The following is a 15,935-nucleotide window of genomic DNA, read 5'->3' on the forward strand; positions in this document are numbered from 1 at the left end:
ATATACTCATAAGTGAAATAAACCAGACACACATGTGTAAATATCGTATAGTTTCCCTAGTATAAGAACTCAAAAGAATACAAATAGAAAGGTATAATATAAGTAAAAGGAAAGCACGATCTTGAGGACTAACTAATTTAAGAGAGGGAAAGAAGAAGAGCTAGGAAACATGACCATGTCAAGCCATACAGTTATATGTAGAAGATAGGAAAGGCAATGATCCTGAGAATCTCCAGAAGATTTTTGAATCTATCAGTTAATTGGAAAGATTCTCAACCTGACTCACTATATATACTGATACCTGTGAAATAAGCAACTGCACTGAAGATGGTAATCTGTAATAGCAGTTTCATCCTTGGAGTGCCTGTCATTCTGGTCTCCTGAATATGGGCTTCTTGTCATGACATACCTGTTGCTGCTGTGCTGTCTCTCATGTAGATGACTGTTCAAAAAGAACGGGTGGAGAATGAAGGCAAGAGACAGGAAAAGGAATATTGTGGGACTGTCCTGCTTCAAGGTTGTATATGGTGAGATTTTTGGACTTTTGTGTAAACATAAGAAGTATATAATTCTTTATGCCTATTGTTTTTAATATATTCTAATTTTTAAATTTTTTTCATCATATTCTGCAAGGACTTAAAGTTCAACATATCAATACTTGATGAAAAATACCTGTTCTATGTTATGACTAAGATGTTTGATATTCAGACAGATAATGAAGTTAAGCTTAACAGCCTAAGTTGTAGGTTAATAACAATAAGCTTCTCTTCTGGATGTTTAACAACCTAAGTTTGCAGACCAAAATTAGAGAAAAAGGAGGGCTACAAGGAAAGCCAACATTTTGGCCATAGCCTTCCAAGGTCAATTAAGACTCAGGACAGATGAGAACTTGTACTGTAACGTCATGTATCTCGGTAGTGTGCCAAATTTTCAAATGAAGGAGATTGTGGGGCCAAAGAAGACAGTGAGCAATGATGTAGAGTGCCTAAGGAGAGTCACATGGAGAGAAAATTTCTCTCAGGCTTTCACAGAGAGCACATTGGCCAAGCAATGGCCGTGACTCATCCACATGGCTGACATTGACAAAGGTTCTACAATCTGAGGTACAGGATCTCAGCATAAATCCTGAGGGGATTTCACTGACCTTATCAGACCCAAAAGCTATAACTCTTGTTGCATAGGTCCTGCTTTACCTTGGTCTTAATCATCCAGCGGAAAAGTATAAAAATGTAATATAAGAATTAAAGCCATGGTGTTATGTTGAGCTATAGGGGACTCAGGTCAACAATTTCTGACATTGCCAGTCAATCGGAATCCCCAATGCTATTATGGGCTACTGGACTCTTTTAGAATATTTTGCTGAGTTTACACACCTATAATATTCAAATAACAGAACTTAACATAACAGGGGATACAGATGAATGTCCATTTAGTATCTGCATATTCAAAGTGGTTCGGTTAGATACATAGTTACTTTCTCTTAATGAATAGAAGGATTTGTTCTAATGGTGTTTGTAAATAGGATATCATGTCCACATCTTGTACAGCAATTAGCCACTAAGAAAAATGTATGCAATGTGTTAATTATTGAAACTGTCCTGCCAATTTGGTTTGAAACTGTCTCATTGCTATTTGTTTCTCAACACAATTATGGGGAAAAAATAAAAATAAAAAATAAAGTTCAATATATTAATCTTTGATGAAAAATACCTTTTGCATATTATGCCTAAGATGTTTGATATTCAGATAGATAGTGAGGTTAAACTCAACAGTCTAGGTTGTATGGTAATAACAATAATCTCTTGTGGAGGGTTAACAACCTAATTTTGCAGACCAAAATTTAGAGAAAAAGGAGGGCCACAAGGAAAGCCAACATTTTGGCCATAGTCTTCCACGGTCAGTTAAGACTCAGGTCATATGAGAATTTTTACTGTAAAATCATGTAACTCAATTGTGTCTCAAATTTTCTGATGAAAGAGATTATGGGGCCCAAGAAGAAAGTGATTGATGATGTAGAGTGTGACTAATGAGGGTCACATGGAGAGAAAACATTCTCTCGAGCTTTTACAGTGAGTACATTGACCAAGCAATGGCTGTGACTCATCCACATAGTTGACACTGTCAAAGGATCTACAATCTGAGGTACAGGGTCTCCAGATAAATCCTGAGGGTATGTAACTTACCTCATCAGATCCAAAAGCTACAATTCTTGTTACATAGGTCTTGCATTACCTTGGTCTTAACCATCCAGCAGAAAAGTATAAAAATGAAGTATAAGTAGTAAAGCCATGCTGTTATGTTGAGCTGTGGGGGCTCAGGTGAACAACTTCTGACATTGCTAGTCAAGCAGAAGACCCAATAGTATTATGGACTACTGGACTATTTTGAAATATTTTTCTGAGTTCACACACCTATTATGTATTGGTGTATTCAAACTGGTTAGGCTAGATATATAGCTACATTCTCTTAATTCAATGAATAGTGGGATTTGTTCTAATAATGTTTGTAAATAGGATATCATGTCTGCATCTTTACAACAAATAACCACTGGAAAGACAGTATGCAATGTGTTAATTACTGGAACTGTCCTAGCAATTTGATTTGAAACTGTCTCATTGCTATTTATTTCTCAATAAAATTATGGAAAAAAATTTAAAAAATAAATAAATAGTAAAATAAAATGACTATTAGTGCATACAGAACTTTTTGTTTTTTGCATTTCAGCCTTTGTGTATTACACATTCCAACATTTTTCAGTACTTCATCTGTTACAGTTTCTTTTTTTATGTATTTGGTACTGATATGCAGCTCAGACTCATAGTGATCCTCCTTTTTTCCAAATGCCCAGCACTGCTGGGATTACAGGTGTGCACCACCATACTCAGTCTTTATCTGTTACAATGTCCAACACCAAATAACAGTTCCAGGATTCTATGCAATACATTTCACCCTGCAAGACCTTCAGTATATTTTTGGACCTAGTTCTAACCTTGGACTGTCCCATTTGATTTCATGACCATTTTGCAACATTTTAACTGGCCAAATATGTATTTACATTGCTGTTTTATGTTACCATAATAAAGCAGGTTCCATTTCCTCTGTCTCTGTCAGTCAATACTTGCTCTATTTCACTGTCACAAGAACATTGGCTGTTTGTTATGAAAACATGTATTTTACTGTAATAGATCATCTTCATCATTCATGTATAAGTTAATGATTCACTTTTGACCTCCAAAACTTGAAAATCTGTTTTTTCATATGACATCATACTTCATTAGGCTACTTTTATCAGAAAAATCAACTGAAAACCCTTTTTAGAGAATCCTGGAGTGGTATGGGTCTATTGTACTCTCGTGAGTCTTGGGTAAATATACACAAAACCAGTTAGCTGTAGCATATAGTGGGTACAAATCCTGTTTTACCATTTATGTACACGTGCACACTCCTTGTCATTCATCATACCAAGTAGGTAAATATCTAGATGGCTTCTGTATTCCTAAGGAAAATGTAATGAGACACATAGTCAACTACTATAAAGTTAAAGTACAAATTTGAAGTAGAAAAGTAAGGGTTGAGTTCACTAAACCTAGTTGTACACCCCTCAGGGTTTAATCCAAAAATAAATTCTAAAACAAAAAAAAAAAAGTTGAAACAGGGCTGGCCAAATAGCTCAGCGTATTAAAGAACCTGCTTAGGCAGACACAGGAGCCAGAAGTTCGATCCTCTTGCCTGAGACAGTGATTGAGACCAGGCGTGGTGGCTTTCACCTGTAATTGCAGCACTTGGGAGGCTGTAAACAGGAAGATCATAAGTCTGATCTACACAGTGAGAACATGTACATACTGTACACCCAGTCCAAAATACAAAAAAAAGAAAGATTAAAGATGCTTATCAACATTCCATGCAATAAGAGCACCCAAAAGAGCAAGCAGAACAATCTTATTTAAAAAAAAAAAATGGACTTTAAAGTCCAACAAAGAATGTCACAAAATATGGCTTAATGGAACAATTCAACAGGAAGTGATAACAGTTATAAAGAGATATATGTCAAACTGAGGTACACCCAACATCATTAAAAATAAATAAATAAATAAAAGCTCACAAAATGATCAACACAATTATAGTTGTGCCTTCACTGTCACAAATAGATCAACAGACAAAAATCCAATGAAAAAGATATGAGTTGAGCCACGCCTTTGAAGCAATGGACTTAATAGACATCTACAGAGTATTCCATCAAAAAAACAACAGAACAAAAACATTTTTCAAGATAGACCACACACTAGTCCATAAACACACTTAAGTAAATACAAAACCAGTTCAAATTATTTAATGCATTTTATCAAATTATAATGTAATGAAATTAAAACTTCATGACAAAGTAAACCACAGAAATTATGCAAATACATGGAAATTGAAAAAATATACTCTTGAATAATCATTGGGTCACAGAGGGAATTAAAAATGAAATTAGATTAAAATTGCATGATAATGCCACTTGCCATACCATAACTAATAAGATAATGAAAGAAATCTTAAGAGAAAAATTTAGACCTGTAAATGTCCACATCAGCAAGACAGAGTGAATCCAAATAAATGAACTAATGATGCACCCCATGGTGTTAGAAAAACAAGAATAATCCCAATTCCAATCTAGTACAAGAAAGAAAATTATAAACATAGAAGACAAACTCGGGAAATTGAAAACAAAAATGAAATACAAAAAATTAATAAATCAATAAGGGCTGGGCAAATAGCTCAGCAGATTAAAGCTCGCTGGTGCAGGGGCCAAGGGCTTGATCCCCCAGCATGCCAGCAGGCCCCTCCCCTGGGGTGTGCTGAGACATCAATTGAGACTGGGCATGGTGGTGTGCACCTGTAATCCCAGCTCTTGGGAGGCTGTAAACAGGTGGATCACTATAAGTCCGACCTATTAGAGAGATGCTTGACACCCTGTAGACCCTTCCCTAAAATATAAATAAATAAATAAATAAAATCAAAAACTTATCCTTTGAAAGACAAAAAAACCCAGATCTTTAATCAAACTTATAAGAGAAAAGACAAAAAACAAAACCATGCAACTAGAAATAAAAAGGACAGAATCACAATGAACACACCTGAAATCCAGAAGACTTACTAACTCCTTTGGAAATCTGTAATCAAAAAACTTAGAAAATTCAAAAAGTAAATTCCTAGATATATATGAATTATCAAAACTGAGCCAATAAGATATTTTTAAAAAACTGAATAATTCATTAATAGGCAAAAAAATCAAAGCAGTAATTAAAAATACCTGCCAAATAAGAAAACCCAGGTCCTGGTGAATTCACCGCTGAATTCTATATGAAGTTTAGAGAACATCTGACACCAACACTCCTCCAAATCTTTAGTGAAATTAAAATGAAGGCATATTTCCAAATAATTTTATAACCAAAGACTCAACCAAAAATCACAAATACAAACCAATATCTTTAATAAGTACAGCTAAAATCCTCAACACGTTACTAGGAAACAATGTAACAAATGATCAAATATAATACACTGTGATCAAATAGGATACACTGAAGGGATACAAGAGAAGTTCAACATGTGCAAATCAATAAATGTAATACATCACATAAACAGAAGCAAGGACAAAAATCACATGATCATCTCAATAGATAAAGAAAAAAGGCTTTGACAACATCTAACTTTCACCCATGATAACAAAAAAACCTAAAACAAATAAATATACAAAAGCCTTATTTCAACCTGAGAACATTCACTTATGAAAAAAAAATTGTCAACATTATATTGAGTAATAATTGTTTTCCCTCTAAAATTAGGAACAAGCTCCTCCAGTGGACAGGCACAGTGTGAGGCTGACCACCTGAACCCCCAGCAGACAGTCCGGTGTGGGACCCTGTGGCAGTACTCCCTGCAGGGAAGCTATGAGGAAGAACCAACCAGCTAATTTAGGAGCAGAATATTTTGCCAGTGGGGCACACTGGGTTCACTTTCATGGCCTGAAGCAGGAAGAAGCTGAGCACAACAGCCAGACCCAAGCCAGGCCCAGCTGAATGAGTTCAAGCATGGCAGATCTGGACCCAGAAAGCTGAGGCACATTGCTAGACCCAGATCTACAAGAGCATAATAGAGGGAGATAGGGGGTGGGAACAGGTAACCTAGGTGAACTAGTCTGCCTGAAAGACTTCAGGAATATCAAGCAGAGGTGATTAGATGGAACATAAGGGAACATTTGTATTTTTGTATTTATTTATTTATTTGTTTGTTTGTTTGTTTATCTGTCTATAGGACAGAATCTACAAAGTTTACAGAGTCTCATTACATAGATCGGACTCATAGATTCTCCTCTTTTCAGCCTCCCAATTGCTGGGATTACAGGTGCTCTCCACCACACCCACTCTCCATTGTCCTCACAGTGCACTCCATGAGCGGGGCCAGCACGGCACACTGGCGATCAAACCCCAGCTGCTGCACTCTGCCTAAGCAGGCACTTTTGTTCACTGAGCGGTCAAGGCTGGCCCAAGGGCACTAATTTAAATACAAATTCCCAATTTAATATCTGCTTAACTATACAGTAAAAATTCTTGCTCTTATGCTTTAAAATACAAACCCATTAGTTACAAAAATTTGTCAATTGCTAAATCTCACTACCCATGATTAATGTTGTTAATTGTAACACTGTAAATACAAAACAGTAACTGCCTTAACAACGTGATCATTCTTGGGTAATAATATCAGTAGGTGCTTAAGTAATAACTGCACCAAAGTTCAGAGGACAGTGCAATACAAAATGAAAAAGGGGAGTAAAATATCTCAAGTAAATGTTTGTTTTAAAAAAAGGGGGTAAATGAAAACAAGAGACAAGAAAAAAATGTCACAGGACTGTCCTGCTACAATGTTCCATATGGGTAGGTTTCTAAATTTTTGCGGAAAAATATGTAATTGTTTATTCATTTTTTTAAAATATTATTTTATTTTTTCTTCATGTTTTGTAGGGACTTAAAGTTTAGCATATCTATATTTGATGGAAAATACATGTTCCATGTTATGCCTAAAATGATTGTTATTCAGACAGATAGTGAGGTTAAGCTCAACTGCCTATGTTGTAGGGTAAAACAATAAGCTTCTCTTCTTGAGGGTTAACAACCTAAGTTTGCAGACCAAAAATTAAAGAAAAAGGAGACCTGCAGGAGAGTCAACATTTTGGCCCTAGTCTCTCAAGGTCAGTGAAGAATCAGGACATGGGAGAATCTGTACTGTAACATCATGTAACTCAGTTGTGTCCCAAATTTTCTGATCAAGGAGATTATGGGGCCACAGAGGAAAGTGATGATGTATAGTGTGCCTGAGAAGAGTCATGTGCAGAGAAAACATTCTCTCTGGCTTTCACAGAGAGCAAATTGGTCAAACAATGGCCATGACTCATCCACGTGGCTGACAACAAAGGATCTACAAAACACGGAACAGGTTTTCAGGATAAACCCTGAGGGGATTTGACTGACCTTGGCAAATACAAAAGTGACTTTTCTTGTTATATATAGGTTTTGCTTTATCTTGGTCTTAACTATCCAGCAGAAAAGTATAAAAACAAAGTATAAAAAGTAAAGTCATATTAATATGCTGAGCTGTAAAAGGCTCAAGTCAACAACTTCTGACATTGCCAGTCTTATGGAAAAACCAACACTTTTATGGACCACTAAACTACATTGAATTATTTTGCTGAATTCATGCACCCACAATATTTAAATGATGATGGAATACCCTTCTCTGACAAAACTAAACAAAACATGGGGATAAAAATGAAGGACCATTTTGTATCTCTATATTCAAAATAGTTAGGATAGATATACAGCTACTTTCTCTTAATTCAATGAATAGAGAGATTTGTTCTAATAGTGTTTGTGGACAGGATATCATGTATGCATCTTGTACAATGAATAACCACTAAGACAACAATATGAAATATATTAATTATTGAAACTGTGCTAGCAATTGGTTTTGAAACTGTCTCATTGCTATTTGTTTCTCAATAAAATTATTTTTTTAAAAAGAGAGAGAAAGAGCAAAATGTATTCTCAGGCCTGAGTTCTGCCAGAACAAATGCATAGAAGACATAGAGACACTAGCATAGGAGAAATTGGAAGTCACACACCTGAAATCTCTGAAATAAGAGCAGCTCAAGTAAAGAAATAACTGCACAAAGTTATAGAAGAAATCAGATCACACATAATCTCCAAAGTAAAAAAAAAAAAATGAAAACTGCACTGAAAGAATTGGTAAGTGTTTCTAAAGAAGAAACTGAGAAAAAGTAATAGAGGAAAATATAAAAGTGATGAAAACCTTGACTGAGCAATATGGAAAAGAAAGAGAATGCATGAAGCAGATTCAAAGACATAGTCAAGAGATTAAAAACTAAATTAAAAGCTGAAAAAAACATCTGAATGAAAGTGAAGGTAGATGGTCAGACCTTGAAGATACTGTTGCAGCTAGTGAAAAGGTAAGGAAAGATCTCTTTTTAAAAACCAAAATGCAGGAAATAATTCAACATGTGCAAGACAATTCAAAGATGAAAAACATAAAATTAATAGGCATCAATGAGAAAGGAGTCAACACAAATGATTCAAAAAGGATGTGGCCAGAAGAAATAGCAGAAAACATCCCAAATATGGAAAAACAATCTGACATTTAGGAAACTGAAGCATACAGAACTCCAAATAACATCAACCCAATTAAAACTACAGACACGTAATAATCAAGATCCCAGAAATTCAGCACAAGAATAATATACTAAAAGCCACCAGAAAAAAAGAAGCAGATCACATTTAAGGAAAAACTCATCAGAATAATGGCAGATTTCTCTTCACAAACCACAAAGTCAAGAAAAGCATGGAGCAAAGTACTTCAAGTTCTCCAACAAAATAAATTTCAGGCCTGACTACTGACTAGTTTTTTTCCCTGAAAAACTCTCTCTCTCAAGTTTGATGGAAAAGTGAAATACTTCCATGACAAAGAACAACTGAAAACATTCATGCTGAACAAGCCAACCCTACACACATTACTAAAAGATATTGTAGCAAGGGATCAAATTGAACACAACTCCATGGGTGAGAATGGAAACAACCCCCCCAAAAAACATGGTGAATAGTCTAATGTAGGAGAAAAATAGATAACCAACAGCAGGTAAAAAACATGCTAAACATAAATCAATACATCTCAATTATAACCATCAATGTAAATGGACTCAATTCACCAATTAAAAGAAATAGACTGGCAGAGTGGATTAGAAGGCAAAATCCAACAATATGCTGTATTCAAGAAACACACTTAACTCATAAAGAAATTCACAGGATGAAAGTCAAAGGATGGGAAACAACACTATATGCCCCAGGAACTCAGAAAAATGCAGGGATAGCAATCCTCATCACAAGCAATCTGAACAGCAAACCAAGAATTATCAAATGAAATAAAGAAGACCACTAGATACTGGTTAGGGGAAAAATGCAAGAGAAAGAGGTAACTGTCATAAATATGTACACACCAAACATGAGAGCACCCAACAATATACATTGAGGCAAATATACATCAACATGAAAAATCTAATATCCAATATCGCAATCTTAACAGGAGACCTTGGCACCCCCTTTTCACAAAAAGATAGGTCAACCAGACAAAAAGTTAGCAAAGAGGTAGCAGAACTGAACCAGATCTTGGAACAAATGAATTTAATGGACATTTACAAAGTGTTGTACTCAACCACATCTGAGTAAACATTCTTTTTAGCTGTACATGGGACGTTTTCTAAAATAGACCACATACTGGTCCATAGGTCATGCTTAAGTATATGCAAGAAAACAGAAATTATCCCATGTACATTATCTGACCACAGCGCAATGAAAATAAGTGATGAAACCACAAAAGCACTATAAACACATGAAAAGTAAATAACACCCTATTCAGCAAACAATGGGTTGCAGATAAAATTAAACAAGAAATTGAAAAATATCTACAATTCACCTAAGATTCAAGCACAAATTATCAGAATTTCTGGAATGCAATGAAAGCAGTTCTTAAAGGGAAATTTATAGCTGTGAACTCACACATGAGGAAAACAGAATGGGAACAAATAAATATCCCAATGCTGCACTTCAATCTGCTAGAAAAAGAATATGAAACCAAACCCAAAGCCCACAGATGAAAGGAAATTATGATGATTAGAGCAGACTGGGAACTTTCCCAAAGGAACTAGAAACATCATATCATAGTGCTATATTTGTGCTCATGTTAATAGCAGCACAATTTGTGATAGCCAAATCTTGGAAACAACCAAAATGCCTCTCACCTGAGGAATGGATGAAAAACATGTGGTGTATTTATACAGTGGAGTATTACTCACCTATAAAGAAAAACAAACGCGAAGTCTTTGTAAAGCAGCTTGACGCTATACTCATAAGTGAATCAAACCATATCTATATGTGTAAATATCGTATTTTCCCCTCATATAAAGACTTAAAAGAAGAAATAAAAACTGAAAGTTTTGGGCTGGTGAGATGGCTCAGTGGTCTGAAGCACCTACATACAACAAGCTAAGCAAAGCACAGGGACCGCGGTTCAATCCCCCAGCACCACATGCCAGCCAGCCCCGCCCCCTGGTGGGCTGAGCTGGACACACACATAAATAAAATAAATAAATTTAAAAAAAAAAAACAAAAAACTGAAAGTTTTGACAAACACAGTTAAAGGGAAAGAAACAAAAGGTATGGATTAAACAAGAGAGAAATGAGAAAAGTTAGGAAATAAGGTAGGGACAAAACCATATATTTACATGTAAAAGATGTATAAGGAAATTATGCTAAAAATTTCCCTCAGATTTTTATTGTTCTTTGGTGGTTTTTTTCTGTTTTAGGGAAGGATCTACAGGATATTCAGGGGCTTAATACTAGATTGGACTCATAGTGATTCGCCTGTTTACAGCCTCCCAAGAGCTGGGATTACAGGCATACGCCACTACGCCCAGGCTCAATTCCTGTCTCAGCGTGCCCCGGGGGCAGGGCCGGAATGGCAAGCCCCAGGATTGAACCCCAGTCCCCTGTGCCTGCTTGCAGGTGCTTTAATCTGCTGAGCTATTTGGCCAGCCCTAATCATCAGGTTTTTGAAAATGGCAGTCAATGGATTGAAATCTCACCATAACTAACTCTCTATGCTGTTTTTGTGAACTAAGCAACTACATTGATGACAGCAATGAGTAATACTAAAACCATAATTGAAATACCTGACATTTTGGTCTTCTAAATATGTACCTTTTCTAATATCATATCAATTAGTACTATAATCTCAAAGTAAATTTTTTAAAAAGTAATAAAAAAGGAGACAACAAAATTTAAATTTTTTGAAAGCATGTGATAATATTCAATCATTTTCCATCTTGCATATATATATACATATATATATGTCTTGCATATATATATGTTAATCTCAGCAACAGATATGATGACAAAAATGGACAATATATCAATCACAGTTAATCAGTCATTCTTGTTTTGAAAGTCTGTAATGAAAGTATTGTTATAAGTTACCCTGTTTCTGTCTTTCCATTTGTTTCTCTTGCTCTTGACTTTTCTTCAAGAGAAAAGAAAATTATAATAAAAGACATTGGAGCAGAAAATAATGCAAGTGAGACAAAGAAAACAATGCAAAGAATTAATGAATAAAAAACTGGTTCTTTGAAAACTTAAATGAAATAAGCCCCTAGCTAACCTCCTCCAAAAGAGGGAAGAAAAACTCAAATAGAAGCAATAAGGAATGGAAAGGTTGAAATAAACACAGACACAGTGGAAATTCAGAAGATCATCAAGAGCTACTTTTAGAATGTTTACTCTCAAAGAAAAAAGTTACAGAAGAAATGGACAGATTCCTAGAAAGATACAAATTACCAAAACTGAATCAAGAAGATGTAAGAATTCTCAATAACCCAAAAACAGCCAACGATATACAAAATGCAATTTAAAAAACCTATTGACAGAGAAAAATCCAGGTCTAGTTGGATTCACAGTTGAATTCTACAAGAAATGTATGAAAGATATAATCCCAATGCTCCTCAAAGTCTTCTATGAAATTGAAAAGGAAACTATCCCCCCAAAATCATTCCTGGATCAAGTATTATACTGATACCAAAACTAGGGAAAGACACAACTAAAAAAGAAACAGCCAATCTTCCTCAAAAACATAGATGCAAAAATCCTCAATAAAATCCTAGCAAATATAATACAGCAAATCATGAAAAGGATTATACACCATGACAAGGTAGGATTCATCCCAGGGATGCAAGGACTGTTCAATGTATGCAAATCTATAAATGGAATTACATTATATCAATACAGCCAAATCTAAAAACCACATGATCATCTCAATTGGTGCAGAAAAGGCCTTTGACAAAGTCCAACTCTCCATCACATCCTACAGAAAATTGGAATACATGACCTCTATCTCAATCTGATAAAAGCCATCTATAACAACACAATGGCTAACATAATTCTAAATGGAGAAAAACTGAAATGTTTTACTCTCAGATCATGTACAAGATAAGGATATGTCCTGTGTTACCACTGCTATTCAATATAGTTCTGGAATCATTAACTATAGCTCCTAGACTAGAGAGAAAAATAAAAGTAATAAAATAGGTAAAGAACAAGTCAAACTCTCTTTATTTACCCATGACATGATACTCTACTGGGAAGACTCAAAAAACTCCACCAAGACCCTACTAGAAAAAAATTTTTTTTTAATTTTAGGGAAGGGTCTACACGGTCTTCAGGGTCTCACTACAAGATTGGACTCACAATGATCCGCCTGTTTACATCCACCCAAGTGCTGGGACTCCAGGTGCATCCCACCACACCCAGTCTCAATTGCTCTCTCAATGCATCCTGTGGGTGAGGCCAGCACAGCAGGTCCCGAAATCGAACCCCCAGACCCTGCACCTGCTTGTAGGAGCTTAAATCTGCTGAGATATTTACCTGGCCTTTTCTACTAGAATTAATACACAAATTCTATAGCATAGCAATGTACAATGTCAGTAGCCAAAATTCAATAGCATTCCTCTACACAGACCACAAACACACTCAGAGGGAAATTAGAGAAACAATACATTTTACAATAGCACTGCAAAAAAACAAAAAGAAAGAAATACTTAGGAATTAATCTAACTAAAGAAGTAAAAGATGTATTCAATGAAAATTACAGTATTCTGAAAAAAGAGATCATAGAGGATTTCAGAACATGAAAAGATAATCCCTGCTCCTAGATAGGAAAAACCAACATTCAGAAGATGGCCATACTCCTGAAATTGTTGTGCACATTTAATGCAATCCCTACCAAAATACCACCACCATACCTCACAGACCTAGAAAAATTATTCCTAAAATTTATTTGGAAACAGAAAAGACCTAGAATAGCAAAGGCAATCCTGAGCAACAAAGACATGGCAGGAGGCATTACAATTCCTGACTTGAAATTACGCTTCAAATCTACTGTGATAAAATCAGCATGATATTGGTGACAAAATACACCTGAGGATCAATGGAAGAGATTAGAAATGCAGAATCCACTAAAAACACACTCAGCTACCTTGTCTTCAACAAAGGAGCCAAACATTCATGCTGGAAGAAAGATAGCCTCTTTAACAAATGGTGCTGGAAAAACTGGCTCTCTACATGCCGAAAACTAAAACTGGACCCAGATCTATCGTAATGCACTAAAGTAAAATCAAATTACATTAAAGATCTAAACATTAAAACAGAAACACTAAATCTTCTTGAAGAGAATGTAGGAGGAATTCTTGAAGACATAGGGGTAGGCAAAGAGTTAATGACCAAAAATCAAACTGTGTGGGCAATACATGAAAGAATTAACAACTGGGACCTTCTCTTATTGAGAAGTTTTTGCACATCAAAAGAAATTACCAACAGACTGAAAATACAATGTACAAATTTGGAAAAAATCTTAATAATAAGCACCCACACAAAGGTCTGCTCTCTAGAATTTATAAAGAACTAAGAAACATCAGGATCCCAAAATTTACAGACCCAGTCCAGAAATGGGCATGCGAGATAAACATACACTTTTCAGAGGAAGAAATTATCGAAGCTACTAAATACATGAAAAATGCTCCACATCACTAGTCATCTGTGAAATGCAAACTAAAACCACATTGAGATACCATCTCACCCCAGAAAGAATGGCTATCATAAAGAAATCAATCAAGAACAAATGGTGGAGAGGCAATGGGGGAAAAAGAAACATTTCTCCACTGCTGATGGCCATGTAGACTGGTGCAACCATTATGGAAATCAGTGTGGAGACTCTGTAAAAAACTAGAACTGGAAAGTACATTCAATCCAGCTATCCCCCTCTTGGAATTTTCAAAAAAGAACTGAAAACGTCATACCATAGTGATATATATTCACCTATGTTTATAGCAGCACAGTTTGTGATTGCCATATCTTGGAAGCAACCAAAATGCCCTTCACCTGAGAAATGGAAGAAAAAGATATGATTTTCTCATATAATGGAGTATTACCTATAAAGAATGATAAACTCTAACCCTTCATATATAAGTGCATATAACTTGAAGACATACTCATGACTGAAAAAACCCAGACCTACATGTGTAAATATCATATAGTCCCCCTAGTGTAATAATTCAAAAGAATAAATAAAAAATGAAAGGTATTACACAACTAAATGGAAAGCAAGAACTTAAGGATTAAACAACAAAGAGAAGGCAAGGAGAAAAGCTAGGAAACATGGCAGAGGAAAAACCATATATTTATATGCACAAGGTGATTAAGGCAATGTTCCTGAGAATCTCATTCAGGTTGTTTAAACTAGCAGTTAATTGGTAACATTCTCAACCTGACTAACTATATATGCTATCTCTGAACTAAGCAACTGCACTGAGGATAGCAATGTGTAATACTAAGGCTATGCTTGGAATGTCTGTCATTCTAATCTTTTAAATGCATACTGCTTCTAATATCATTAATTACTGCTATACTCTCTCAAGTAAATGTTTGTTTTAAAAAAGTAATAAAAGAAAACAGGAGATAAGAAAATAATGTCGTAGGACTGTCCTGCTACAATGTTGTATAAGGTTAGTTTTCTAAATTTCTGTGTAAAAATGTTTTATTGTTTTTTTTTCACAATTGATAGGGATTTAAAGTTTACCATATCAATAATTGTTGGAAAATACCTGTTCCATGTTATGTCTAAGGTATTTGATATTCAGACATATAATGATGTTAAGCTCAACTGCCTATGTTGTAGGATAACAATATCATTAAGCTTCTCTTATGCTGGGTTAACAACTTAAGTTTGCCGATCAAAAAAAATAGAATTAAAAAGGACTACGAGGATGGCCAACATTTTGGTCCTAGCTCTTCAATGTCAGTGAGGACGCAGGACATATGAGAACCCGTAACATAACATAATGTAACTCAGTGGTGTCCCAAGTTTTCTGTCCAAGGAGATTATCCAGCCACAGAGGAAAGTGATTGATGATGTAGAGTGTGACTAATGAGAGCCATCTAGAGAGAAAACATTCTCGCAGGCTTTCACAGAGAGCAAACTGGCTCAAGCAATGGCTGTGACACATCCACATGGCTGACACTGACAAAGGATCTACAGACTGTGATACAGGGTTTCAGGGTAAATCTTGAGGGGATTTGACTGACCTTAGCAGATATAAAAGTTACATTTCTTGTTATATAGATCTTGCCTTAACTATTCAGCAGAAAGGTATAAAAATTAAGTATAAAAAGTAAAGCCATATTAATATGCTAAGCTGTAAAAGGCTCAAGTCAACAAATTCTGACATTCCCAGTCCTATGGAAAACCCACTACTATTATGGTATACTGGACTATATTGGATTATT

This window comes from Octodon degus, unplaced genomic scaffold (genome assembly GCF_000260255.1).
Source record: "Octodon degus isolate 3935 unplaced genomic scaffold, OctDeg1.0 scaffold00010, whole genome shotgun sequence".
In the NCBI taxonomy this organism is placed as follows: Eukaryota; Metazoa; Chordata; class Mammalia; order Rodentia; family Octodontidae; genus Octodon; species Octodon degus.